The following is a 26,995-nucleotide window of genomic DNA, read 5'->3' on the forward strand; positions in this document are numbered from 1 at the left end:
GTTTTCATTGCAATCCCAAAGAAAGGCAATGCCAAAGAATGCTCAAACTACCGCACAATTGCACTCATCTCACACGCTAGTAAAGTAATGCTCAAAATTCTCCAAGCCAGACTTCAGCAATATGTGAACCATGAGCTTCCAGATGTTCAAGCTGGTTTTAGAAAAGGCAGAGGAACCAGAGATCAAATTGCCAACATCTGCTGGATTATCGAAAAAGCAAAAGAGTTCCATAAAAACATCTATTTCTGCTTTATTGACTATGCCAAAGCCTTTGACTGTGTGGATCACAATAAACTGTGGAAAATTCTGAAAGGGATGGAAATACCAGACCACCTGACCTGCCTCTTGATAAACCTGTATGCAGGTCAGGAAGCAACAGTTTGAACTGGACATGGAACAACAGACTGGTTCCAAATAGGAAAAGGAGTACGTCAAGGCTGTATATTGTCACCGTGCTTATTTAACTTATATGCAGAGTACATCATGAGAAACGCTGGGCTGGAGGAAGCACAAGCTGGAATCAAGATTGCCAGGAGAAATATCAACAACCTCAGATATGCAGATGACACCACCCTTATGGCAAAAAGCAAAGAAGAACTCAAGAGCCTCTTGATGAAAGTGAATGAGGAGAGTGAAAAAGTTGGCTTAAAGCTCAACATTCAGAAAACTAAGATCATGGCATGAGGTCTCATCACTTCATGGCAGATAGATGGGGTAACAGTGGCTGACTTTATTTTTCTGGACTCCAAAATCACTGCAGATGGTGATTATAGCCATGAAATTAAAAGACGCTTACTCCTTGGAAGGAAAGGTATGACCAACCTAGACAGCATATTAAAAAGCAGAGACATTACTTTGCCAACAAAGGTCCGTCTAGTCAAGGCTATGGTTTTTCCAGTGGTCATGTATGGATGTGAGAGTTGGACTATAAAGAAAGCTGAGTGTCGAAGAATTGATGCTTTTGAACTGTGGTGTTGGAGAAGACTCTTGAGAGTCCCTTGGACTGCAAGGAGATCCAAGCAGTCCATCCTAAAGGAGATCAGTTCTGGGTGTTCATTGGAAGGACTGATGTTGAAGCTGAAACTGCAATACTTTGGCCACCTGACGCGAAGAGCTGACTCATTGGAAAAGACCCTAATGCTGGGAAAGATTGAGGGCAGTAGGAGAAGGGGACGACAGAGCATGAGATGGTTGGATGGCATCACCGACTCGATGGATATGGATTTGGGTAGACTCAGGGAGTTGGTGATGGACAAGGAGACCTGGCGTGCTGCGGTTCATGGGGTCACAAAGAGTCAGACACGACTGAGCGACTGAACTGAACTGAACTGAACTGAACTGTTGTTCCATGTCCAGTTCTAACTGTTGCTTCCTGACCTGCATACAGGTTTCTCAAGAGGCAGGTCAGGTGGTCTGGTATTCCCATCTCTTTCGGAATTTTCCAGTTTATTGTGATCTACACAGTCAAAGGCTTTGGCATAGTCAATAAAGCAGAAATAGATGTTTTTCTGGAACTCTCTTGCTATTTCAATGATCTCGCAGATGTTGGCAATTTGATCTCTGGTTCCTCTGCCTTTACTAAAACTGAACAAATATTTAAGGCATGAAGTAGTCTTACGGAGAAGGCAATGGCACCCCATTCCAGTACTCTTGCCTGGAAAATCCCATGGACGGAGGAGCCTGGTAGGCTGTAGTCCATGGGGTCGCTAAGAGTCAGACATGACTGAGCGACTTCACTTTCACTTTTCCTGTTCATGCACTGGAGAAGGAAATGGCAACCCACTCCAGTATTCTTGCCTGGAGAATCCCAGGGATGGCGGAGCCTGGTGGGCTGCCATCTATGGGGTCGTACAGAGTCGGACACGACTGAAGTGACTTAGCAGCAGCAGCAGCAGTAGTCTTATGAATCTTAGTACTGGTAAATTTTTTTGTTGTCATTGTTCAGTCACTAAGTTGCATCTGACTCTTTACAACTCCATGAACTACAGCATGCCAGGCTCCTTTGTCTTCCATTATCTCCCAGGTTTTGCTCAAATTTATGTTCATTGAGTCAGAGATGCTATCTAACCATCTCATCATCTACCACCCCCATCTTCTTTTGCCTTCAATCTTTCCCAGCATCTGGGTCATTTCTATTGAGTAGGCTCTTTGCATCAAGTGACCAAAGTATTGGAACTTCTGCTTCAGCATCAATCTTTTCAATGAATATTCAGGGTTGCTTCCTTTAAAATTGACTGGTTTGATTTCCTTGCTGTCCAAGGACCTCTCAAGGGTCTTCTCCAACACCACAGTTCGAAAACATCAACTTTTCCACACTCAATCTTCTTTATTGTCCAGCTCTCACACCCGCACCTGTACATGACTACTGAAAAAACCATAGCTTTGACTATAAGGAACTTTGGCAGCAAAATGATGTCTCTGTTTTGTTTTGTTTTTTTTTTTTTGCTGCAAAAGCTTTTTTGTTTCCATTTGGTCCAAGGCTTGAGAGAGGGCTCCAGAGTGTTAAAAAAAAAAACTGCCTAGTGGCTGCAGAGAGGGGCTTCAGGCAGATCTGATGTTAAGGGAGCTCCTCAAAGGCCACTGGGTTCCAGAGGCTCCTAGTCATGCTTGAGGATGAACCTTTCAAAAAGATATTTGCCCAACCCAGCCTGGGAATCGGCCAGCCTGCAGAAGTGGGTCAGGTGGTCACCCATCTTTTTGACGAGTTTCACCTCATTTGGAAGTTGTTCTCCCGGAAGTCACAGATGTGGGGGTCTACGCGGGCAGAACCCAGTCTATGCAGACCCAAAAGGGCCTTGTTCAGATTCTTCTCCTTGAGAAGGGCGACTTCCATAGCATCCTGGGTTTTACCCCACTCATCTTGAGATGCTTCTATACCTCTCGGGAGAGGGTGCACTGCTTTTGCATTTTCAAGAGACGCTGTGTGTTCTTGTGCTTCTCCTTGGCCAACTTGCAAAACAAACAAAAAAAGTGGCCCACACCCTCCAGAACCACATCGTCCTGATCGAAACAGAAGCGCAGAGAGAGGTAGGTGTCGGAGACCCTCAGATGCATGTTGACCAGGAGGTGGAGGGCAGTCTCCACCTCAGTTGAATAATTCTGACGAATCTGGGAGCTCATGGTTGATCGGTAATAAGGAGTTAAGATTGAAAAAAATGGTGGCTGGTCCCAGTGATCGCGGACAGCTGAGTGGCTGATTCTGAAGGTTGTGACTGGAAAAAAGGTTGGACAGTGGTCGGAGCCTGGAGTAAGTGGCATCCCTGGATCGGTTCCGTCCAAGCACTGTTGAAGCAAGAGACAGATCCGCGGGACTGTTGAGCGTACTTCCGATGTCTCTGCTTTTTAATACACTGTCTACGTTTGTTTTCTCTCACCATCATAATACTCCTAGGAAAGTATAGATGACATCTGAAATCATGTATTTCATAAACCTTCTTATATAGTTGTCACAACTGGCTCTAGTCGCCAAGGAGAATGAGAAACTGCAGAAGCATACTTCAGAAGTTATATCTAGCTTTAAAGCTTTAAAATCCAATTAACTCAATCATTGCACATAGTATTTGTCATTTTATAAGCACTGAAGAATAATAGAATTGATCTTAAGGAAATTAAGGAAAAGCAAAACAGAAAATTTACCCTTTGCAAATGCAATCATTTTCATACTAGTTGGAAACTAGACAACAAGCTATATTAATGTACACTTTATTGAATAGCCCCTCTAAGATTATGAGGTTCTCTCAAGCACACACCATCTTTTACTGATCCTTGTATTAACCAGTATCTAGAGCAGTGATTTTCAAGTTATGTTCTGTGGACACTGGAGTGCTTCAGATAGTCTGAAAATATTTTATTTACTTCTTTTAATTATATATAGTATTTAAACTATGTAGGTGTTATATACATCATACATATTAATAAAAATATATATTATATATAAACACATTTTATTTATGATTTTATATCCAAATTGGAGACTTTGGAGACAACGAAAATATTAAGTTCTGGGGATATCCCTGGCGGTCCAGTGGTTAAGACTCCATGCTTCCTCCGCTGGGGACACAGGTTCGATCCCTCATGCTGCATGGTGCAGTCCCCCCCCCAAAAAAAAAGAGAGAGAGAGAACAAAATAATAACTTCCATGACTAGGGAATCTTATTTTTAAATAAATCTAAGAAAAATCTTCTCTGTGCATATATTAGAGCTTCTGAACATGTCAATGCTTAGGAAGGTTGAAACTTTGCAACTGGTGTTTTTCTAACATTCAGGACTGGACACATCCATGTATATAAAATTTTATAGAAGATTCATTCTGTTCTGCTGCTCTTCAAGGTGGATGGTGGTTTAGTCGCTAAGACGTGTCCGACTCTTGGCGACCCCAAGGACTGAAGCCTGCCAGGCTTCTCTGTCCATAAGCAATTTCAAACTGATTCTTTCTAGTCCCTCTTGGATGAAGAAAAATATTTGACTTCAAGTTACCTTACTCCTTAAGATGGCTAAAGCCTCCAACCTTTTGGGAATGTGTGCATTACAAGTGTCTTGGGCCACTGTCAAGGTCACTGTCAGGCAGAAAATTATCTGAAAGGGGTCTGAGCAGAGCTTCAAAGTACAGAGGATGTCTCTCCAAACTGGATAAATGATGGAGAACTGACCCTTTTGGTGGCTGGTTTTGACCAGTGACAACAATAGAACAACATGGAACTCTTCCAGGTTCCATGAAGTTTCCCAGTTCTAGAACATTTGAGAAACACCTGCTCTGGCTGGTTGGAGTGAAGGGGAGGGGATTGTGAAATTCCTTCTCTTACCTCTTCTTTAGTCATGTATAATTTATACCTGTGTGTGTATTCTGTATACCCATGGGAAAGTCGACCTTGCCATCTTGCTGATGTCACTCTAGATACTTGGAACTATTTTTCTTGAAATCTTGCAACCTTAGTGTTAAAGACATTTGAAAAAAACTAGCCCAGGTCAATAACCATGACAAAAAAGCAGGTTGAAGACAAGTTTAAAATTCCCTTCTTATCCAAGTAAAATCATTTTAGCCTTAGCAAAATTCAAAGAGTCATACTGCATAGTTAAAAAGGAAAATTTGAGAAATATATAGGTTGGAAAGTAGTCTTGCAAATATTGTTACTTCAACCTTGAAGTAAGGAGATAACATAAGAATTATGAGTCATTGTGAAGTAATTTGATTTCAAGAACTTGATTTTAATAACCATAGATGGACAAAACAAACTTACTTTATTCATGAGGGGTTAGTTATGCTAAGTAAATCATAAATAATAGTCTTATTTTCAATAGCCCTTAATGCTTTTTCAAATTTGGTAGAATATATTTTACCTTTTAAAAATACATGCCATTTATCTATAAGTGAGAAAACGTTCACATATAGTCTTAATAAACTAGGCTTTATAAATATAAATTCTCAATATTTCATACAAGAAATAACTTTCTCAGGTTATTTCACACCTGTCATTGATTCATTCATTCATTCAACAAATATTATTGCTGCATGTTAATTTAAAAATTCCTATTGTCATAAAATTTACCTTCTAGCACAGGGAGCACAAACAATATTAGCATAATAAATAAGTATATTTTAAAGGGTGCATGGTATTATGGAAAAATTAAAACTAGAGCAAATAAAGAGAGACTCAGAGTGCAGGCAATATAAGATTGCTTGCAATTTTAAATAGTCAGAGTAGACCTCACCGAGAGTGTGATAGCTGAGCAAACACTTGAAGGAGATAAGGTAGGTGCCACATATGTATGAGGATAAGGAATGTTCAAGACAAAGGGAAGAACTAGTGCAAAGGCAGGAGCACCCCTGATGTATGGGAGGAATATTGACCGTCAGTGTGTCTTAAATAGAGTGACCAAATGGAGAGAGACCAGAAGAAATCAGAGAGGTAAAGACAGCAGATCAGAGAGCATCCTATTGGCCATTGAAGGGATTTCAACTTTCACCCTGAGTGAAATGGAAAGGCAATGTAAGATTTGCCTATATAATATAGAAAAACTTAGTATTACTCTTGCACAATAAGAATTGCATAATAGCATAAAAGTGAAAGTCACTCAGTCATGTCCAACTCTTTGCAACCCAGGGGACTGTACCTCTCTCCATGGAATTCAACAGGCAAGAATACTGGAGTGGGTTGCCATTCCCTTCTCCAGGGGATCTTCCCAACCCAGGGATCCAACTCAGGTCTCCTGCATTGTGGGCAGATTCTTTACCATCTGAGCCACTCTCTCTATGCATGCATGCTCAGTAGCTTCAGTTGTGTCCAACTCTTTGTGACCCCATGGACCAGGCTCCTCTCTCCATGAGATTTTCCTGGCAAGAATACTGGAGTAAGTTGCCATTTCCTTCTCCAGAGGATATTCCCAACCCATGGATTGAACCCTCATCTCCTGTGTCTCCGGCTTTGCAGGCAGACTCTTTACCAGATAATGGCAAATTATGAGTTCTATGTGAATGTATGTGCTTCATCACTCAGTCGTGTCCAACTCTTTGTGACTCTATGACTGTAGCCCACCAGGCTGCCTTGTCCATGGAATTCTCCAGGCAAGAATACTGGAATAGGTTGCCATTTCTTCCTCCAGGGGATCTTCCAAACCCAGGGACTGAACCCATGTCTCCTACATTGTCAGGAGGATTTTTTACTACTGAGTCACCATTTCTTATATATATATATATATGTATATATATATATATATATATATATATATATGTATATATATAGATGGTTGGATGGCATCACCGACTCAATGGACACGGGTTTGGGTAAACTCCAGGAGTTGGTGATGGACAGGGAGGCCTGGCATGCTGCGATTCATGGGGTCGCAAAGAGTAAGACACGACTGAGCGACTGAACTGATATATATATATGTATATAATTCTTCCTCTAAAATCCTACATTCTGAGGAGATTTTATTCTAAGACCCTATTATGAAAATTATTGAGTAGTCACTATGTTCCAAGTGATATTCATTAATTAATTCAACAAATATTTATTAAGTGCCTTAACCATCTTCAGACCCAGTTTTCTCATCTGAAAAAAGAGTAATAAATATATTTATTAAGTGCCTTAATCATCTTCAGACCCAGTTTTCTCATCTGAAAAAAAGAGTAATAAATATATTTCTTATGCTATCATTCTTTTGTGAATGATATTCTGGTTGTTATATGGAGAGTAGATATTAGTGAGAAAACATAGGGAGTGTTATTAGGGGATATAGCAATTATTTAAAGGAGAGTTCAAGGTAGTGGCAAAAGTAGTGAAAAAATCATCAAATTCAGTACATATTTTGAAATTTAAGCCAACATGATGTAATGATTGATGAATTCAATGTGGCATGTAAGGGCAAGAGATGAATCAAGGATAATTGCTATGTTTTGGCCAAAGTTACTGAATAAATCATGGGTCCATTCTATTGAGTTGTTGAGGGTGGACATTTTGGAGAAGAAATGAGTTCTATTTTGGATATATTACATCTTGGTTACCTGATAGGCATCCAAGAAGATTTCAAGTAGGCTTTTGGATATATAAATTTAAACCTCAAAGGAGAAGCCAAGGCTGAAGATTTAAATATGGCATATACCAGATGGTAATTATACCATGAGATAAAATTAATTGCTTAGATAGAGTAAAAGAAGATGACCAAGAACTGAGCTCTGGGGAGGAATCAGCAGAGGAAAGAGAAGTGGTCAGTAAATTAGGAGGAAAACTTGACAAGTGAGATGTCCTAATTTAAAGATAAAAATCATCAACGATAAGGAAACAATCAGGAAATAATAAGGAAATATCTCAAAATCCCTTGAAATTTTGAGGAAATAAGACCTGAGATTTGACCATCAGTTATAAAAAAATGAGGAGGTTATTGCTGACTTTGACAATAGTAGTTCCACTGGAGTCATGTGGCCTGACTGAAGAGAGAATATGGGTGGGAGTTAAGAAGTAAACGTGGAAGAGTAATTAAAGACAATTCTTTTTTTCCCCTGAATTTTGCTATAAAGGGGGGCAGAGAAATGAGGCTGTACTGGAAGAAGTCTTGGGCCAAGTGAGACTCCTTCAAGATGGTAGTGATATTTATATTCGATGGGAATGATTCCAAAAAAAGGCAAAAACTAATGGTGCAAGAGAAAGGAGCCAAATGAAGGAGAAAATCCTTGACTAGGCCAGATGATATGGGATCCAGTACATGCGTTGAAGAATAGACCTTTAGACAGGAGCTAGGATAGTTCAGCTACTGAACAAGAGAACACAAAGCTTAAGAACAGGTGAAGACAAGATGGTAATTTGGGGGTTGGAAAGATGAGGTAGCTGTCTTATGATTGTGTCTGTATGCTGAGTTAAGAAGGAATCACAGTCACAGCTTAGAACAATGAGGAAGAGAGATGTGTTTTTTCTGATTTTCTGATACTTTTTTCTTCCTGGAATCCTTGGCCACTTCATATATGCATGTGCTGCACCCAAAAGGGATCCACTTGATTTAATGCTCTGCTGCTGCAGTCTTGAAATTCTTAATAGTTTTTTCAACAAGAAGCCTCATATGTTTTTTGATTTCTTGTTGAGCTGCAGAAATTAAATAGTTATCCCTGCTGGAAGCTTTTGAATCTTCATCACCAGTGTTCTAGAATTTCATGAAGTATCTGGTATGAATTTTTTCAGCCATTGCACTGGATCATAATTCCCTCTTTTCAAAACAGTCATTACAGTTGACCCTTGAACAATAGGGAGATAGGGCTGTCAACCCTCTGCAAAAATCTATGTATAACTTTACAGTCAGCTCTTTATAACCATGGTTCCTCATCTGCACATTCAATCCACTATGGATCACGTACCATCACTATGGAAAAAATCCATATGTTAGTGGACCTGTGCAGTTCAAACCTGTATGTTTGAGGGTCAGTTATAATGTTCTTCAGGTCTAAGAATTTTCCTTGCATTGCTTCACTGACAATTTCCTCTCTTCAGTTTTTCTGTTTATGCAGATTTATAGTTTGATTCCTGAAGGCACAGTGAGGAAATCAGAAAGTAAGACAAGGAAAAGGGAAAAGGCGGTGAAGGCTGTGTTGATGGGTAAGTTACTACTGTGGGCACTTGGGGCTCAGTCCCACTGGAGATCCCTTGAGGGCCTGAGCGGAGCACAATTTAGAACTGTCAGCAGCTCTATCCCTCATCAAATGAAGACTGTTTCTGGGGACTTACCCTCCAGCCTGCCCCCATGTCCTCTCATAGCAGACACTATGAGGATGCTATGATGGCACATTATAGGCTCTCAGTAAACACTGATTGAATCAATAAATGAATAAATAAGATATGTAGAGATTTCTGGAGACACTGGATAGAATAAGACTAGAGATCTAAAGATATCTTTAAAGCATACTAACAATTTTTAAAAATAAAACAACTAGTGTTAGAGTTTGCTTCCGTTTGTTTTCCTGTATAATATTATTTAACTCAGTAATCTTCTATAACAGAAAGACCTTGAAATACCGTGGCTTATAAAGAGGAATAAATTTGAGTCAGTTGTAGTGAAGTGGATGAACCTAGAGCCTGTTATATAGAGTGAGGTGGGTCAGAAAGAGAAAAACAAATATATTAACACATGAATTTTCCAGTAGTCATGTATGGATGTGAGAGTTGGACTATAAAGAAAGCTGAAAGCTGAAGAATTGATGCTTTTGAACTGTGGTGTTGGAGAAGACTCTTGAGAGTCCTTTGGACTGCAAGGAGTTCCAACCAGTCCATCCTAAAGGAGATCAGTCCTGGGTGTTCATTGGAAGGACTGATGCTGAAGCTGAAGCTCCAATACTTTGGCCACCTGATGTGAAGAACAGACTCATCGGAAAAGACCCTGATGCTGGGAAAGATTGAGGGTGGGAGGAGAGGGGACAACAGAGGATGAGATGGCTGGATGGCATCACCGACGTGATGGATATGAGTTTGAGTAGGCTCTGGGAGTTGGTGATGGACAGGGAAGCCTGGCGTGCTGCAATCCACGGGGTCACAAAGAGTCAGTCATGACTGAGCTGATGTGGAGTCTAGAAGGATGGTACTCATGAACTTATTTGCAGTCCAGGAATAGAGATGCAGATGTAGAGATCAAGCTTGTGGACATGGGCAGAAGGAGAGGGTGGGGTGAATTGAGAGAATAGCATTGACATCTATCCCGTGTGAAATAGATAGCTAATGGGAAGCAGCTCTGTAGCACAGGGAGCTCAGCTTGGTACTCTGTGATGACTTAGAGGTATGGGATTACAGGGGGAGGGGAGACTCAACAGGGAAGGGATATATGTATGCTCATAGCTGATTCACATTGTTGTACAGCAGAAACCAACACAACATTATTAACCAATTATACTCCAATTAAAAATAAAGTACAGTGGCCTAACTAAAATACAAACATCATTTCCCTAAAGTAACAGCCAGATACAAGCAGTCTGGGGCTGACATACCAGCCATCCTTAATCCGATGCCACCCATCTCTGGACTCAAAGCAATTGTACCATGCTCTGCATCCTCCAGCAAGTGGAAACTGGCGGGAGAGCTGGGGGAAATAGGCTCATCCCTTTGAAAGACATACCCAGAAAAGGCACACCTCACCTTTTACTCACATCCTGTTGGCATATAGTCACATGGACAAACCTAATCCCAAGGAAGGATGGAAATGCAGTCATTTTCTAGGCATGACCAGATAAACTCGGGAGTCTATTATTAAGTGGTTCTGGTGTAGAGGAGGCAGTTCCTTACAAAATATATACAAATATAAATATACATTTACACATAAACAATATTTCTGGCTCAGATGGTAAAGAATCTGCCTGCAATGTAGGAGACCCTGGTTCAATCCCTGGGTCAGGAAGATCCCCTGGAGAAGGGAATGGCAACCCACTCCAGTATTCTTCCCTAGGAAATCTCATGGACAGAAGAGCCTGGCAGGCTACGGTCCCTGAGGTTATGAAAAGTTGGACACGACTGAGCAACTAACATACACACACAATGATTTCTGGTGTGGCGAAATGGAACTTCAGAAGCTAGGTAGGAGACTAGCTTGCATGTGTGCTAAGCCACTTTGGTCATGTCCGACTCTTTGAGATCCTATGGACTGTAGTCTGCCGAGGATCGAACTAAGAAATAGCATCTCCTGCATTGGCAGGTGGGTTCTTTACCACTAGTGCCACCTGGAAAGCCCAGAGAGTAGCTTACTTGTTTGGTAAACCATTTTACAGAATTTGAAATAATTACCAGATATGTCTATAACTGTAGTGGCTTTAAAAATTTATCCTCACTACACTCAGATGTGTGATAAAAAAAAATAGCTTTTTTGTTTTCCATAAGTAACTATGAGTTCTTTCCCCACTGAGGGAAAGGGGTAAATTTTTAATTTTTGAATTACAGTATCTTGACTTCCCTGGTGGTTCAGTGGTTGGGACTCTGTGCCCCCACTGCCAGGGGCTCATGTTTGGTCCCTGGTCAGGGAACTAAGATCCCACAGGCCACGCAGCCAAAAAAATTAAAATGACCAGATGAATTACAGTATCTGTATTAGTCAGACCAGGCTGCCATAACAAAATACCATAGATGGGAGGCTTAAAGAAAGTAAATCTGTTTTCTCACAGTTCTGGAGGCCGGAAGTCCTAGATCAGTATTCCAACATGATCAGGATCTGGTGAGAGCTCTCTTTGTGGCTTGCAGGTGATCATCTCCTCTCTGTATTCTCAATGGCACAGAGAGAGAGGTACTAACTGAACTGATGAGGATCCCTCCTTCATGGCCTCATCTAAACCACATTACCTCCTAAGGTTCCCACCTGCAAATACAAGCACACTGACAGGGCTTCAACAAATGAATTTTGGGGGGAGACACAATTCAGTCCATAGCGATATTTTCATCTCTCCTACTTTAAATAATCTGCTTCATAAGTCAGTCCGTTTTGTTTTGATTAAGTGGCTATTCTTTCAAGTTGTGCTCACCCCAGCATTACCCCTAAATGGCATCAAGCTATATGAACACAGAGGTCCACGTGCCCTTGTGGCCTTGGGTAAAATTAAAGGCCTTCACATATACTGTAGCCATGTACTGCCCTTGAGGTGTGGTCGGCCAGAACCCATCGCTGGACACTTCACTGTCTGTTTCAGGGTCTACAGCTACGAAGGGGGAGGATTATGAGTGTGAAGCATACCTCATATGTCTTGGCCTCCCCACACTGTTCCACCCATTTACTCTGTTAGGGCTGCCCCTTGTGGAGCAGGGTCTCCCTGCAGACTGGTGGACACCCAACTGACCAGAGGAATGGAGCAAAAACCCCTATGCTCTCAACACCCACCCACCAGAATAAATGCACCCATGCCCTCAACAGACCTAAGAGTTGGACATGACTTAAACTGAGCAGCAACAACAACAATGCCATCAACTGACCTAACACATCTCCCCTCTAGGATTTCAGCCTGGAGAGGGGAAGTCAGGATATGTGTATCTCATGACTCTCTTGGTATCTAATTCTCAGTCTCCTGGGGACTAAACAGGCAGATTCAGGCTTTCTTCTTTCTTCAAATCCCTTCTCCCCTCTAGAATAGTAAGCCTCGTGGTACAGCCATCATCCTTAGAGCCAGTATCATTTCAAAGTTGGGAAGAAACTCCATGATCAGAACCCCTCAGAGCTGGTTCTTGATATTCATGTGGACTAAGAACTTGGAAAACTTTTTTCTTTCTCAACCGAATCTAGATTTCAAATGTATTTTAAAAAATTTTCTTGGCAGAAAAGAACCACTCTATTTTGTTTTTATGTATTATTTAAAATTTGCAAAATTACACAATAGTACAGGGCATAGTAAAATGTATGCATCACCCACATTCAAAAATTATCAACATTTTTGGTATTGTTCAACCTACAACTCACTTTTTTCTTCTGAATTATTTTAAAAGGAATTCTACATACCGTGTCATTTTTTCTTCCCCTTTACATTCTTTCCATAAATCCAAATTCTACCAACACTCAAAAAATAGAAGCTAGGTGCCTTAGGCTAACTAGGAAAAAAATGTTTGAGCATGAAAATACGTAAGAAAAAACTTTCCTGGAACATTAGAGAATTGCCAAATTAAAAGACATGTGTTTTATAGTAAGTGCTTTACATTAAAATATGTTTCATTTCATTTTCAATAGCAAGCTCTAATTCTATAATTATTTTCTCACTTTAGTTTAACAACTTTCACTTAAAATCTTTCATGTTTAAAATTTAATCATCCTTTCAGTGACCAATTTATAATTGACTCACATTTAAACAAAAGTATCTGAAAATTTAAACTTTTCCTTTTATACATTCTCATTTAAAAGTGTAATGCACATTACATTATGACATTAAGGAAAGTCGGAATGGAAATTTTATGTGTACTGTGAGTATAATTATGTATTTTAAGTAGATACATGGAAGGAAGGAGTATAAACTAGAGAGCAAAATAGTGATGTAATTACCTTTCTAGAACTGAACCAGAAATTTTCTCCCATTGAAGTTTCCAGATATTCCAAAATGTAGTTACAGCACTTCTATAGAAGAATATTATTTTTAAAATAGAAATATATATATTCTAAGGATTTTCTCACTAAAATTTCTCTTGTTTTTTTTCATTTTATATGGTGTCTTGCCAAATTACAAATTATTTCCAATGTTTACCCAGTTACACAGTGTATACCAAGAGCTCCAGATGGCTTCTTACAACAAAGTGAAAGCAGTCTTGTTTCTATTAAACACACTCCATGAAAATTTTCAAGAGATAAATGATGCAAATATATTTTGACAGGGAAACCAAACACTAGAATACTTAAATCTCTTATTTGCTCTTTGGGGTACGTGGGAAGATTCTGTAACATTACTCAGATGGTGGCAAAATTATGTTGAGTATACAAAGGGGATTGAACAGGGAGTCAGGGAGCCTCAGTTCTAATCTCCGGGCTGCTTTAAATTGCTCTGCAATTTGGTGGTTTTCTAACCTATTTGATCCTAGTTATCATCTGTAAAACCTGAAGATTATCAGCTTCTCTCACATCACAGTGCTAGTTGGCAGATAAAGTTAGAGTACATTAATGTTACGTTAACTTAATTGGTTATGAATCACAATACAAAGGCAACTGAAATGATAATTGTGGCAAATGTCTGATTAGCAACAATATTAAACAGGCCTAATTCAATTCCTCAAGCTTAATGCAAATCAGAGTTTGGGAAGAAAAAACGGGTTTAGCAAGAAAGTGAGGACATTAGTTTGAGCAAACTCCCGGAGATAATGAAAGACAGGGAAGCTTGGCATGCTGTCGTCCATGGGATCACAGAGTCAGACACGACTTAGCAACTGAGCAACAATAATAAAGTGATAAGAAGAAAATTAGTTGGAAAATATCAGAGTACTCAAAAGAAAGACATGGACTTTTCAGAAACATTATCTTTAATTAACCAAAAAGCTCAACATTAATTACTGTTAGTAAATTATGTTTGCCCACATGTCTGCCCCTTTACTAAATTGAAACCCCTAATGATGGTGTCAGTTCATGTGCTCTGCTATCTTTTTCCATCAATACATGCACACGTAGCATTTTGGTTCATGGATAACAGTCCTGTTTGTAAACCTCTTTGGCCTATTTCAGGTGCTCAGATCATGTTTGTGGAATATAATTGAATTAATTATACAGGCTACTTAGATATTGTGCAAAGAAAGCTACCCAGTTTCAATAGGGGCCAAAGGCCCAAGAGAATTGCTACTTGCACATAACTATTTAAATGTCTAATGCACTTTAAATGGTCCATAAATTATATAAGGCAAGAAATGCATAAATTTATTTTAAGGCAAGACATTTTTACAAGTAATGCATTCATATAAAAGAAAAACTAACACTGTAAAAGTATTTTTCTTTGACTTCTAGGAATCAAAAATCTCTCAAAGTGACTATAATTCATACACCTATGATATAAAAATATCTTATTTCCCTAATTCTTAGATTCCTTAGGAAGAACTTAACAGTAAAGATACTACACATCTAGAAAGAGTATTTTGCATTGCCTTTGTACACCATTAAGCAACTTGAATTATTTTGTCAGCCAGCTAATATTTTAACCACCTGTGGCTTCCTTGGTGTTCACCCAAATATTTGTTTTTTCACGTAATGTTCACTCCATGGCTGTGGTAGCTTTTAAACATTAAGTTCTTCTACCTTTGGACTTCAGGGCATTAACAGATGTTAGGCATTTCTGCTGTGTTTTCTATGAAGGGAAAAAAAAATTCCATAGTGTTTTATATCGTGGGGAAAATAGTCCATATTCTATACTGGTTGGATATGTGTAATTACAATAAAAAGCTAGCCCTTTCTGAGCACTTATAATGTGCCAAGCACTGACTTTTACAGGTATTATTTCACTTAACCCTCACAGCAAGAAGAGGAAATGGATGCTTAGAGGAGTTAGGTAATTTACCCAAGGCCATAGACCCAGTTAGTAAGTTAGCCAAAATTCAAACCCAGATCTGACTTAAGCACCTGGCTCCTAGCACACACCATGCTGTTAGTTCAAGAGCACTTTACTAAATCTTTCAGAAAATGTGGTGTTTCAAGAATATAATGTATCACAATATTGTAAAGTAATTATCCTCCAATTAAAATAAATTAATTTTAAAAAAGAAAGTAAATTCAATTATAAAAATAGTATTTTAGTCTTAGCTTTAAAAATACTAGAAATAAAGAATAGTGACAAGATTGAAATATTACATGTTTTGAAAGAAAACCCCAGTTCAGTATCCCATTAATAAAATGTATTCATGATTTCATTTTTAATATTAATTAACATTAAATAAGGATCCAGTGTGTTATCTTTCTATAATAAAATCTGAGCAAAAAAAAAAAAAGGAATATAATGTATACTAAGACTTAAATAGTATAACCTTTCCAGTTCTTCTGTATATTAAATCATTATTTTACCTGTGCCTAGAGCTGTAAGAAAGGAAGGAAGAGAAGGAGAGAAAAGTGAGGGGTGGATAATATTTTTTATTTTTCTCCGCTGGAAAATATAAGTTAAATTCCAAAATTATATCATTTGGGTCATATTAATTGATTCTTAAACAATTGTCTCTCAACTCCAAACCCATTTTTCCTTTCTATATTTTGTAAAGCTGGGATTGAGATTCTGAAAATTGCACTTCTCTTTTGTCAGCTAATCCCTTTTAAAATCTGCCAAAGGTAGCATCAGAAGGAAATTAGAAGGCTGAAGGAGGTATGATATGTAATGCAGAGAAAAGCAGAAGTTGCTGGAATAGGAAAGATGCAACAGAGAAATTCAGTAAACACAAAACATGGTTCTTTAATGATTTTAACAAAATTTCCAAACCTCTGACATAACTGATTGAGAAAAAGAGAATGCAAAATCTTATGTAGCATACTTTATACTAACATAATATTGTATATCAATTATATTTCAATTAAAGAGTGAGACAGTGAGAGCATATATATATATATATATATATATATATATATATATATATATATATAGGGGCTTCCCTGTGGCTCAGCTGATAAAGAATCTGCCTGCAATGTGATCAAACTTGGGTTTGATCCCTGGGTTGGGAAGATCCCCAGAAGAAGGGAAAGGCTACCCACTCCAGTATTCTAGCCTGGAGAATTCCATAGACTATACAGTCCATGGAGTCACAAAGAGTCGGACACGACTGAGCGACTTTCACTTCGCTTGCATGAAATGTTCCCTTGGTATCTCTAATTTTCTTGAAGAGATCTCTAGTCTTTCCCATTCTATTGTTTTCCTGTATTTCTCTGCATTGATCACTTAGAAAGGCTTTCTTGTCTCTCCTTGCTATTCTTTGGAACTCTGCATTCATATCCATATAGTCAAAGCTATGGTTTTTCCAGTAGCCATGTATGGATGTGAGAGTTGGACCAATTGAAGAAGGCTTTACACCAAAGAACTGAAGCTTTCAAACTGTGGTGTTGGAGATAATAAATGCTTAGTCACTCAGTCGTGTCTGACTCTTTGTGATCCTATAGACTGTAGCCCATCAGAAGGATGGGGTCCTCTAGGCAAGAATACTAGAGTGGGTAGCCATTCCCTTCTCCAGTGGATCTTCTTGATCCAGGAATCAAACCCAGGTCTCCTTCATTGCAGCAGATTAATTCTTCACCATCCGAGCCATCAGTTGTTTTGTTTTTGTTCAGTCACTCAGTCGTGTCCGACTCTTTGTGACCCCATGGACTCCAGCATGCCAGGCTTCCCTGTCCATCACTATCTCCCGGAGCTTGCTCAAACTCATGTCCATTGAATCAGTGATGCCATCCAACCATCTTGTCCTCTGTCATCACCTTCTCCTCCTGCCCTCAATCTTTCCCAGCATCAGAGTCTTTTCTAATGAGTCAGCTCTTCGCATCAGGTGGCCAAAGTATTGGAGTTTCAGCTTCAACATCAGTCCTTCCAACGAATATTCAGGATTAATTTCCTTTGAGATTGACTAGTTTGATCTCTCTGCAGTCCAAGGGACTCTCAAGAGTCTTCTCCAACACCACAGAGCCACCAGAGAAGCCCCAAATAAATAATAAAGGTAACTACTCAGCATACTCTAAAGCAGTGTCCAGACACTAGTTATCTTTCTCAGGTTGTTGCTATACTACTTTCTGCCCTCGGTCCTATTGTACCAGCGTAATTTCTCAACCACACCGATGGCTCTGTACCCGGTTAGCTGTTCAGTCTGTCAGGCAGTCTTCCAACGGCAGTCAGACCTACCAAGGTCTCCTGAAGCTGCGTGTCCTTTAGCTGAGGTACTGCTCTACAGCACTCACTGGGATGAGAGCGCCACCTCGTGTTGCCTCGCTGACTGTTCACAATCCGCAACATGATTTCTTTTCACTAGAACTTCTTGCAGATGAGGCCCCTGAAGCTTCCTCCCGGGAGTAATTTGGCCACGAAAGTTGCTAACAAATATTTTCCCAAAAATAACAGAAAAAGAGCCCAAGACCTTTTCAATACAGTAATGATGCTAATGCCTGAACTTAGTAGATTGGTCTCTACATGCTGGTCCCCATATCCTTAACCTATGTCCTTTGAATGTTCGCTATATTTGTTTTTCAAAGACTTTTTAAAATTATGTTTTAAATTACAACTGAAATTATGATCTGAGAGCTGAAATAGATTTGGTAGAAACCCACCCTGCTCTCTCTCATAGAGGCCCATACTCAGTAATAAGTTCTGAGAAGAGATTCCAAGAGGTTGTTTGAAAGTACATTCCTTGGTGTCTGCAGAACAGGCTACAAGCCTTTGCAGGCAGACCAACTATTTAAACTATTTTAAAACAATTATTAGAGAAAAAAGTTTTCTTAAATTTATGGAGAATGACCATGCTGCTGCTGCTGCTAAGTTGCTTCAGTCGTGTCCGACTCTGTGCGACTCCATAGACGGCAGCCCACCAGGCTCCCCCATCCCTGGGATTCTCCAGGCAAGAATACTGGAGTGGGTTGCCATTTCCTTCTCCAGTGCATGAAAGCGAAAAGTGAAAGTGAAGGTGCTCAGTCGTGTCCGACTCTTAGCGACCCCATGGGCTGTAGTCTACCAGGCTCCTCCGTCCATGGGATTTTCCAGGCAAGAGTACTGGAGTGGGGTGCCATTGCCTTCTCCGACCATGGATAGACTCTTATTGCCTCTTCCTTCTCACAGTTTTCCACAGGCAGTTTTGCTTTACTTTTCTGCTATTCTGGAGAAAAATGAGTTCCCATTTTTTCCTTGCATTTGTTGAAAAATGAGCTCCCAATACCTGGGAGCTTGTTGATGCTTTCTTAGTTAAAGTATAAACCATTACACTCTCTCTGTGCCCATAACCACTATACTTTATTGCCTTTAAATATAAAATGCAAGGACTTTCCCGGTGGCTCAGCAATAAAGAATCTGCTTGCAATACAGGAGACAGAGATTTGGGTTTGATCCCTGGGCCAGAAAGATCCCCAGGGGGAGAAAATGGCAACCCACTTCAGTATTCTTGCCAGGAAACTCCCATGGAGAGAGGAGCCTAGCAGGCTACAGTTCATGGGGACGCAAAAGTGAGACACAACTGAGCGACTGCATATAGAAAATGCAATAATTATAAGGATATACTAGTGCCCATACCTCTTAAGTAAAACCTAAGATAAACAAATTATGTGTAAATGTCAAAATAAATATAAATTTGGAGGTAAGATGATCATTCAAAACTTACCATAGAATTTAGTATCAAGACAATGTAGTATTGGCATAAGGTTAAAATATATATTAATGTAAAAGAATCGAGAGTCCAGAAATGAATCCATATATCCATGATCAACAGATTTTAGGTAAGGTGCCAAGACTACTTATAGGGAAAGAATAATCTTATTAACAAATAGTACTGTGACTAATGATAACCACATACAAACAATGAGGTTGGACCCTTACCACATACCAAATACAAAATTAACCCAAGATATACCAAAGACCTAAATGTGAGAGTAAAAACTACTAAACTTTTAGAAGAAAATACACATAATCTTCATGACTTTGGATTAGGCAGTGATTTCTTCAATGACATTAAAAGCACTAACAATAAAAGAAAAAATAAATTAGACTTTATCAAATTAAAAACTTTTGTCCTCCAATAAGCACCCTCAAGAAAGTAAAAGGTCAACATATAGAATGAGATAAAATGTTTGTAAATCCTCTATCTGATTGGTACTAGAATATAAAAGGAACTACAACAGCTTCATAGTAAAAAAGATAAATAATCCAATTCTAAAATAAGCAAAGGATCTGAATAGATAGTTCTTAAAAAAAAATATACAAATGGTGAATAAGCATATGAAAAGCTGCTTAAAATCATTAGCCATCAAAAAAATGCATATAAAAAACAATAATGAGATACCATTTCACACCAACTAGGATGATTTTAATAAAAGAGAAAGACAATAATAGGTGTTAGCAAGAATGTGGAGAAATTAGAACCCTTATACATTGCTGGTAGGGCTGTAAAATGGTGTTGTCACTAACAGTCTGGAAGTTCCTTAAATGGTTAAACGTAGAGTTCCTATATGATCCAGTCATTCCATTCCTAAGTATATACCTACAGGAAATTTATACACAAAAATGTACACATAAATATTCAAAGCAACAATATACATAATAGCCAAAAGGTGGAAATCCACATGTCCATCAATTGATGAATGTATAAATAAAATGTGGGATAGTCATGAATAAATAGGCCTTCACATTGCAGTTTTGGACTATTATTCATAATAAAAAGAAATGAAGTAATGATGCATGCTATGACATGGATGAACCTTGAAAACATGCTAAGTGGAAAAACAGTCACAAAGTACCATATATTATTTGATTCCATTTATTCGAATTACAAGAATAGGCAAACGGATAGAGACAGAAAGTATATTGCTAGGGCTGGGAAAGATGAGATTAAGGGGTGACAGCTGCAGGATGTAGGGGGGTAGTTTTCAGGTAAGGAAATATTCTAAATAATTGATTGCACTGTTCAGTTCAGCTCAGTCGTTCAGTCATGTCCAACTCTTTGCGACCCCATGAACCGCAGCATGCCAGGCCTCCCTGTCCATCACCAACTCCCTGAGTCCACCCAAACCCATGTGCATAGAGATGGTGATGCCATCCAACCATCTCATCCTCTGTCATCACCTTCTCCTCCTGCCCTCAATCTTTCCCAGCATCAGGGTCTTTTCCAGAGTCAGTTCTTCACATCAGGTGGCCAAAGTATTGGAATTTCAGCTTCAAAATCAGTCCTTCCAATGAACACCCAGGACTGATCTCCTTTAGGATGGACTGGTTGGATCTCCTTGCAGTCCAAGGGACTCTCAAGAGTCTTCTCCAACACCACAGTTCAAAAGCATCAATTCTTCAGCTTTCAGCTTTCTTTATAGTCCAACTCTCACATCCATACATGACTACTGGAAAATCCATAGCCTTGACTACATGGACCTTTATTGGCAAAGTACTGTCTCTGCTTTTTAATATGCTATCTAGGTTGGTCACAGATTTTCTTCCAAGGAGCAAGCATCTTTTAATTTCATGGCTGCAATTACCATCTGCCGTGATTTTGGAGCCCAGAAAAATAAACTCAGCCATTGTTTCCACTGTTTATCCATCTATCTGACATGAAGTGATGGGACTGGATGCCATGATCTTAGTTTTCTGAATGCTGAGCTTTAAGCCAACTTTTTCACTCTCTTCTTTCACTTTCATCAAGAGGCTCTTGAGTTCTTCTTCACTTTCTGCCATAAGGGTGGTGTCATCTGCATAACTGAGGTTATTGATATTTCTCCCGGCAATCTTGATTCCAGCTTGCACTTCATCCAGCCCAACGTTTCTCATGATGTACTCTGCATATAAGTTAAATAAATGCGGTGACCATATACAGCCTTGACGTACTCCTTTTCCTATTTGGAACTAGTCTGTGGTTCCATGTCCAGTTCTAACTGTTGCTTCCTGACCTGCGTACAGGTTTCTCAAGAGGCAAATCAGGTGGTCTAGCATTCCCATCTCTCAACTGGAATTCCATCACTTCCACTAGCTTTGTTCATAGTGATGCTTCCTAAGGCCCACTTGACTTCACATTCCAGGATGTCTGGCTCTAGGTGGGTGATCACACCATCGTGCTTGTCTGGTCGTGAAGAACTTTTTTGTACAATTATTCCGTGTATTCTTGCCACCTCTTCTTAATATCTTCTGCATCTGTTAGGTTCCTACCATTTCTGTCCTTTATTGAGCCCATCTTTGCATGAAATGTTCCCTTGGTATCCCTTGAAAAGATCTCTAGTCTTTCCCATTCTATTGTTTTCCTCTATTTCTTTGCATTGATCACCGAGGAAGGCTTTCTTATCTCTCCTTGCTATTCTTTGGAACTCTGCATTCAAATGGGTGTATCTTTCCTTTTCTCCTTTGCTTTTTGCTTCTTTTCTTTTCACAGCTATTTGTAAGGCCTCCTCAGACAGCCATTTTGCTTTTTTGCGTTTCTTTTTCTTGGGGATGGTCTGGATTCCTGTCTCCTGTACAACGTCATGAACCTCCATCCATAGTTCATCAGGCATTCTATCAGATCTAGTCCTTTAAATCTATTTCTCACTTCTACTGTATGGTCATAAGGGATTTGATTTAGGTCATACCTGAATGGTCTAGTGGTTTTCTCCACTTTCTTCAATTTCAGTCTGATTGCGGTGATAAATGCATAATTATGAATACATTTAGCCCTTAAATTGTGCACTATTTTTTTTACATGCTGCACAGGCCTGGGCAGTGAAAGTGCCAAGTCGTAACCACTGGACAGTCAGGGAATTCCTGAATTGTACACTTTAGATAGGTGAATTGTATAGCACGTGAATTATATTTCAATAAGACAATAAAAAATGCTAGTTGTACATGATGGTTATTCAGGAATATTTTTCCTTGAACACAGAAACAGATAATCATGTGCTGATTCTGAGAGACATCATAAGCCAGATGTGAATGCATAAAACTGCAAGCCTCTAAGCCTCATGTGGGCTTCCCAGGTGACTCAGTGATAAAGAATCTGCCTGCCAATGCAGGAGATGTGTGTTCAATCTCTGGGTGGGAAGATGCCCTGGGAGAGGATAGCAACACATTCTAGTATGCTTGCCTGGAAAATTCCATGGACAGAGGAGCCTGGTGGGCTACAGTCCAAAGGGCAGCAAAGAATCAGACATGACTGAGCATGCACAAAGCCTCATGTAGTTGCCCTTCAGAAATGTGTTAAAGATATTACTGGTTTCAAAAACAAGAGGGTTAATGAACAAGCAAAGAAAAAGTACTTAAAGTAGTGAAACTGCTATAAAGCTTACCTTGATGATACTAAAGATACAAAGTCATATTGGTAAGTCATTAGCATAGACATTCAGAGCTTATTTTCAGGTTTTTCTTTGCTATTGAAGCAAAGAGAAAAATTAGTCAATATTCTTGTGCAATAAATAACATATTGGTCAGCTTGGAGATTACTCAACTTTTTAAATAAATCTTAAAATGACAACAAATTTATCAATTTGTTGGTATTATCGATACTTCAGGAGAAGTCCTGTTCTTGAACCAATATTTGTAAAATCATGAACTGCTAAGGAATACTGCCTTTTAGAGTAGGCATGCTTCCCCAGTGACTCAGCTGGTAAAGAACCTGCCTGCCAATGCAGGAGACACAAGAGATTTGCGTTTGAACCCCAGGTCGGGAAGATCCCCTGGAGAAAGAAATGGCAACCCACTTCAGTCTGGAAAATTCCATGGAGAGAGGAGCCTGGCAGGCTACAGTCCATGGGGTTGCAAAGAGTCAAACAAGACTGAGCACACATGCGCACACACACGTAGTACCTTAATAATGAAGAACTGCTTTTAAAAACTTCATTTTTACCTGGAAGAGCCATTCAAGGATTCAAGGCAGAAATTTCAAGGCATATTCTAAGTAGAAATATAGGGCAATTTCTTTAACGTCAGTTCTATACTTATGTTATTTTTAAATTGCTTTATATATAGTATATAATAAAACATGTATATCCATATATAACATGAAAGGAACAAATTAGGAAAGAAAGAAGGGCTCATGAAGGGAAGGAAAGAGTGGAATTGGGGGAGATGAGAGATTGAAGAGTGAGATCAGGGATGAATATATATGTATATTAAGATATGTGTATACATATATGGGCTTCCCAGGTGGTAGTGGTAAATAATCCTCCTGCCAATGCAGGAGATGCAAGAGATGCAAATTCAATCCCTGGGTCAAGAAGATCCTCTGGAGGAAGAAATGGCAACCTACTCCTGTATCCTTGCCTGGAGAATTATATGAACAGAGGAGCCTGGTGGGCTATGGTCCAGGAGGTCACAGAGTCAGACATGACTGAAGCAACTTAGCACAGCACAGCATATGTATATATACATATTACCTTTATGATTTTTAAATTAAATTTTAATTGGAGGGCATTGCTTTCAAGTTTTAATTTTGAATTAATATCCAACCATTGATGAATGTACTAATCATCTTTTGCTAGATGATGCTGCATTAACAGAAATCTTAGTCTCTCAAGGGCTTATAGCAACAAAATGTTATTGCACTTGTCAGTTGGGTGTTAGCTGTTTACTCCACATTCTCTTCCCTACTCCATCCAGATAAAGAAGCAACCTCTATGTGGAACTTCATCATAGTTGTGGTAGGTGGAAAAAAGAGAGAGCAGAACCTGGGATGACTCAGAGCTTCTGATCAGGAATGGTACACACAGATTCTGCTTATTTTCCATTGGCCAATTTGTGTTGCCTGGTGATGCCTGATACCACTGAGTAGGGAAGTGTAATCTTCCCACAGGGAAGGGCAATTCTGCGTGCATGACTAAGCCTGACATAACAGTATTGGAAATTATCAAAGTTTCACTGGAAAAAGCAACAGATATGTTAAGAACAATAATCTACCATCACCACGAACCATACAATCTGAAGAAAATCTTAGTGATCATCTATTTCATCTTATTCAATCTCATCTGTGGATGAAAAGTCAGAGGCTAGAAAGGAAAAATTAGTTCCTTAGAGTCATATAACTAATTTAGAGTCAAATCTCTGATAAACAGTCCACTCTCTCTCCCCATAGCAGAATTCACCTTTGTGTTTACATGAATAATCTATAAGTGAAAAATAAATAGTTAGGTAGGTCAACTTAGCTATAAATTTACACAGAAGAAAAATATGCCCAGAGTAACTATTTTTAACCAGCTCTGGGAGCTGGTGATGGACGGGGAACCCTGGTGTGCTGCAGTCCACAGGGTCGCAAAGAGGAGGACACTACTGAGTGACTGAACTAAACTGAATTCAAGGTTGGATAATTTATATCCAACAGGACACTTATATAGAAGAAGAGAAATTATTTCTATTTCTTGGAAACAGTACAAATAAGCTCTTGATTTGTTGATTTAAGGACAGATTTAATAAAGTTATGGAAAAAATACTGATGATGCTGATTAAACTTAAAAGTGTATGATGTCATACTACATTGTAAGTAGCATGAAAATATTAGAGAAATTCTTTCAGTATTTGAAAATTGTATCTGATTCAGTAAAAAAAAAAAAGAAAAAGTCACACACAAACATAACTATAATACAAAGCAACAAGTAGCCAAAAAGAGTAGGAAAGATAGTAATGAAGCAATGATGTTCCAGTGCACTTTCATCAGAAACTACAAATCTAAAAATAGGAATGATGTTTACACGTGTTCCCAGAAATTAGAAAAGTTTTATTACAAACATAATTAGAATTAGTGCTTATCAGAGTGTTTTGTCATAGTAAGTGATCAACACACATCTTGAATTGTACTAAAGGTGAATGTGCCAGACAGAAATATCTGTAGAGGGAGAAAAATTGGCAAGGACTGAGTTTAAGAAGAGGCTCAAAAAAAAAAAAAAAAGAAGAGGCTCACTTATGACAAGACAGAAAGGTAGCAAGGGACATAGTGGTCACTAAGTCGTATCCAACTCTTTGTAATCCCATAGACTGCAGCACACCAGACTTCCCTGTCTTTCACTATCTCCCAGAGTTTGCTCAGATTCATGTCCATTGAGTCAGTGATGCTTATCTAACCACCTCATCCTCTGTCAACCCCTTCTCCTCCTGCCCTCAATCTTTCCCAGCATCAGGGCCTTTTCTAATGAGTCAGCTCTTCACATTAGGTGGCCAAAGTATTGGAGCTTCAGCTTCAGCATCAGTCCTTCCAACGAATATTCAGGGTTGATTTCCTTTAGGAAGGCAAGAGACATAGAGGGAAGTTGATATTCTAACAGTCACACCCGTGGTGAGACAGATGGTAGAACCAACTCATTCGGAGGTGGGGGGGCACAAGTAATTGGCATCTTCAGAAGTTCTAAGGCCTGGGTTCCACCTTGAACAGTATCCTCAAAGGAACAGGATTGAGGGCAGATAGATACAGATGTCAATTTCTCTGTCTTTCATTTTGAGTTACCTAAAAGAAAAACTTCAGGCTTCTTTTCAGGGCTTTCAATTTTTATGCTTTATGAGATTTCAAGCATCCCATTGACTCTCTCATTATATATAGTCTCATCTCTTGCAGATACTTTTAAAACCCACAAATGGAGAACAGGAGTTAAATGCAGGTGGAGACTGAAATTCAAATTAGCTTCAGATTAAATGTTATCAGATAGCAAATAAGCATCAGTGATAGATTCTCTGATTTTCCCTGGTTTTGACGGGATGAATAAAGAGAAGAAGGCAAAATAGATAAATGATACATAGACAAGTCTGAAGAAGGGAAAAAAACTGCAAAAAGGAAAATTTAGGAACAAGACAAAACTCTGAACTTTCACATCTTTGACCTCAGAAACAAAAATTGTGGACTAAGATATTTCATGACATAATCGCAGTTGTAGTTTAGGTTTCATAAAGGTTTTTTTGCTTTTAGATTATTTTTAAGTGAGAAACCTCCCTGGGAATGTCTAACCGAGGTGTCAAAATGAGTGTGTTGCTTTCATTTCCTTGATTTGCATACCAGAAGGATGTACCCATTGTTTTATTTAATAATGTGGTAGAAAGAAATAAGATGCCATAATCTCTAGAGTCTACTGCATTTGTAGTAGATTAACTTACATAAGCAGAATTTTTCAACTTGATAAAATGAACAATAAAAATGGCCTTGACAGTTTGAAAAACAAAGATTTAAAGTACTATAGATAGAATGTGTAGGGTACCCAGAGTGCATCTAGAGGTAAATTTAAAGTCTTAACTGCATTTATGGGGGATGGGGGAGGGGAAAGGGGGGAATTAAATATGTTAAGAAAATATTTAGAAGCAGAGGAGAGAAGATCTAACAAACCAGCTCCAGAAAGGAAATAATCAGAAACTGAAGAAATGGCAAAGAAAAAAACTGAACAGAAAATCTGAAAGCTGAAATAAATAGACAAGTTTTTAGCAATCAAGGGGAAAAGACACAAA

General features: G+C 39.0%; 1 protein-coding gene and 1 pseudogene across 11 annotated transcripts in view; both read right to left on the reverse strand.

Annotated features, from left to right (window-relative positions):
• Nucleotides 1-26,995, reverse strand: part of ALB (albumin) — a 141,967-nt gene that overhangs the window by 59,155 nt on the left and 55,817 nt on the right. The window contains exon 1 of one of the 11 annotated variants that reach the window (XM_081586918.1): nucleotides 22,867-22,941. The exons of the other annotated variants lie outside the window; for them this stretch is intronic. The gene's annotated coding sequence lies outside the window, so the exon portion shown is untranslated. Of the gene's footprint in view, nucleotides 1-22,866; nucleotides 22,942-26,995 lie in introns of those variants that run through there. 11 annotated transcript variants of the gene reach the window in all.
• Nucleotides 2,598-3,120, reverse strand: LOC145544303 (ferritin light chain pseudogene; annotated as a pseudogene).

Source organism: Giraffa tippelskirchi, chromosome 1, assembly GCF_054371585.1.
Source record: "Giraffa tippelskirchi isolate mGirTip1 chromosome 1, T2T-mGirTip1v1.2.pri, whole genome shotgun sequence".
Taxonomy (NCBI): Eukaryota; Metazoa; Chordata; class Mammalia; order Artiodactyla; family Giraffidae; genus Giraffa; species Giraffa tippelskirchi.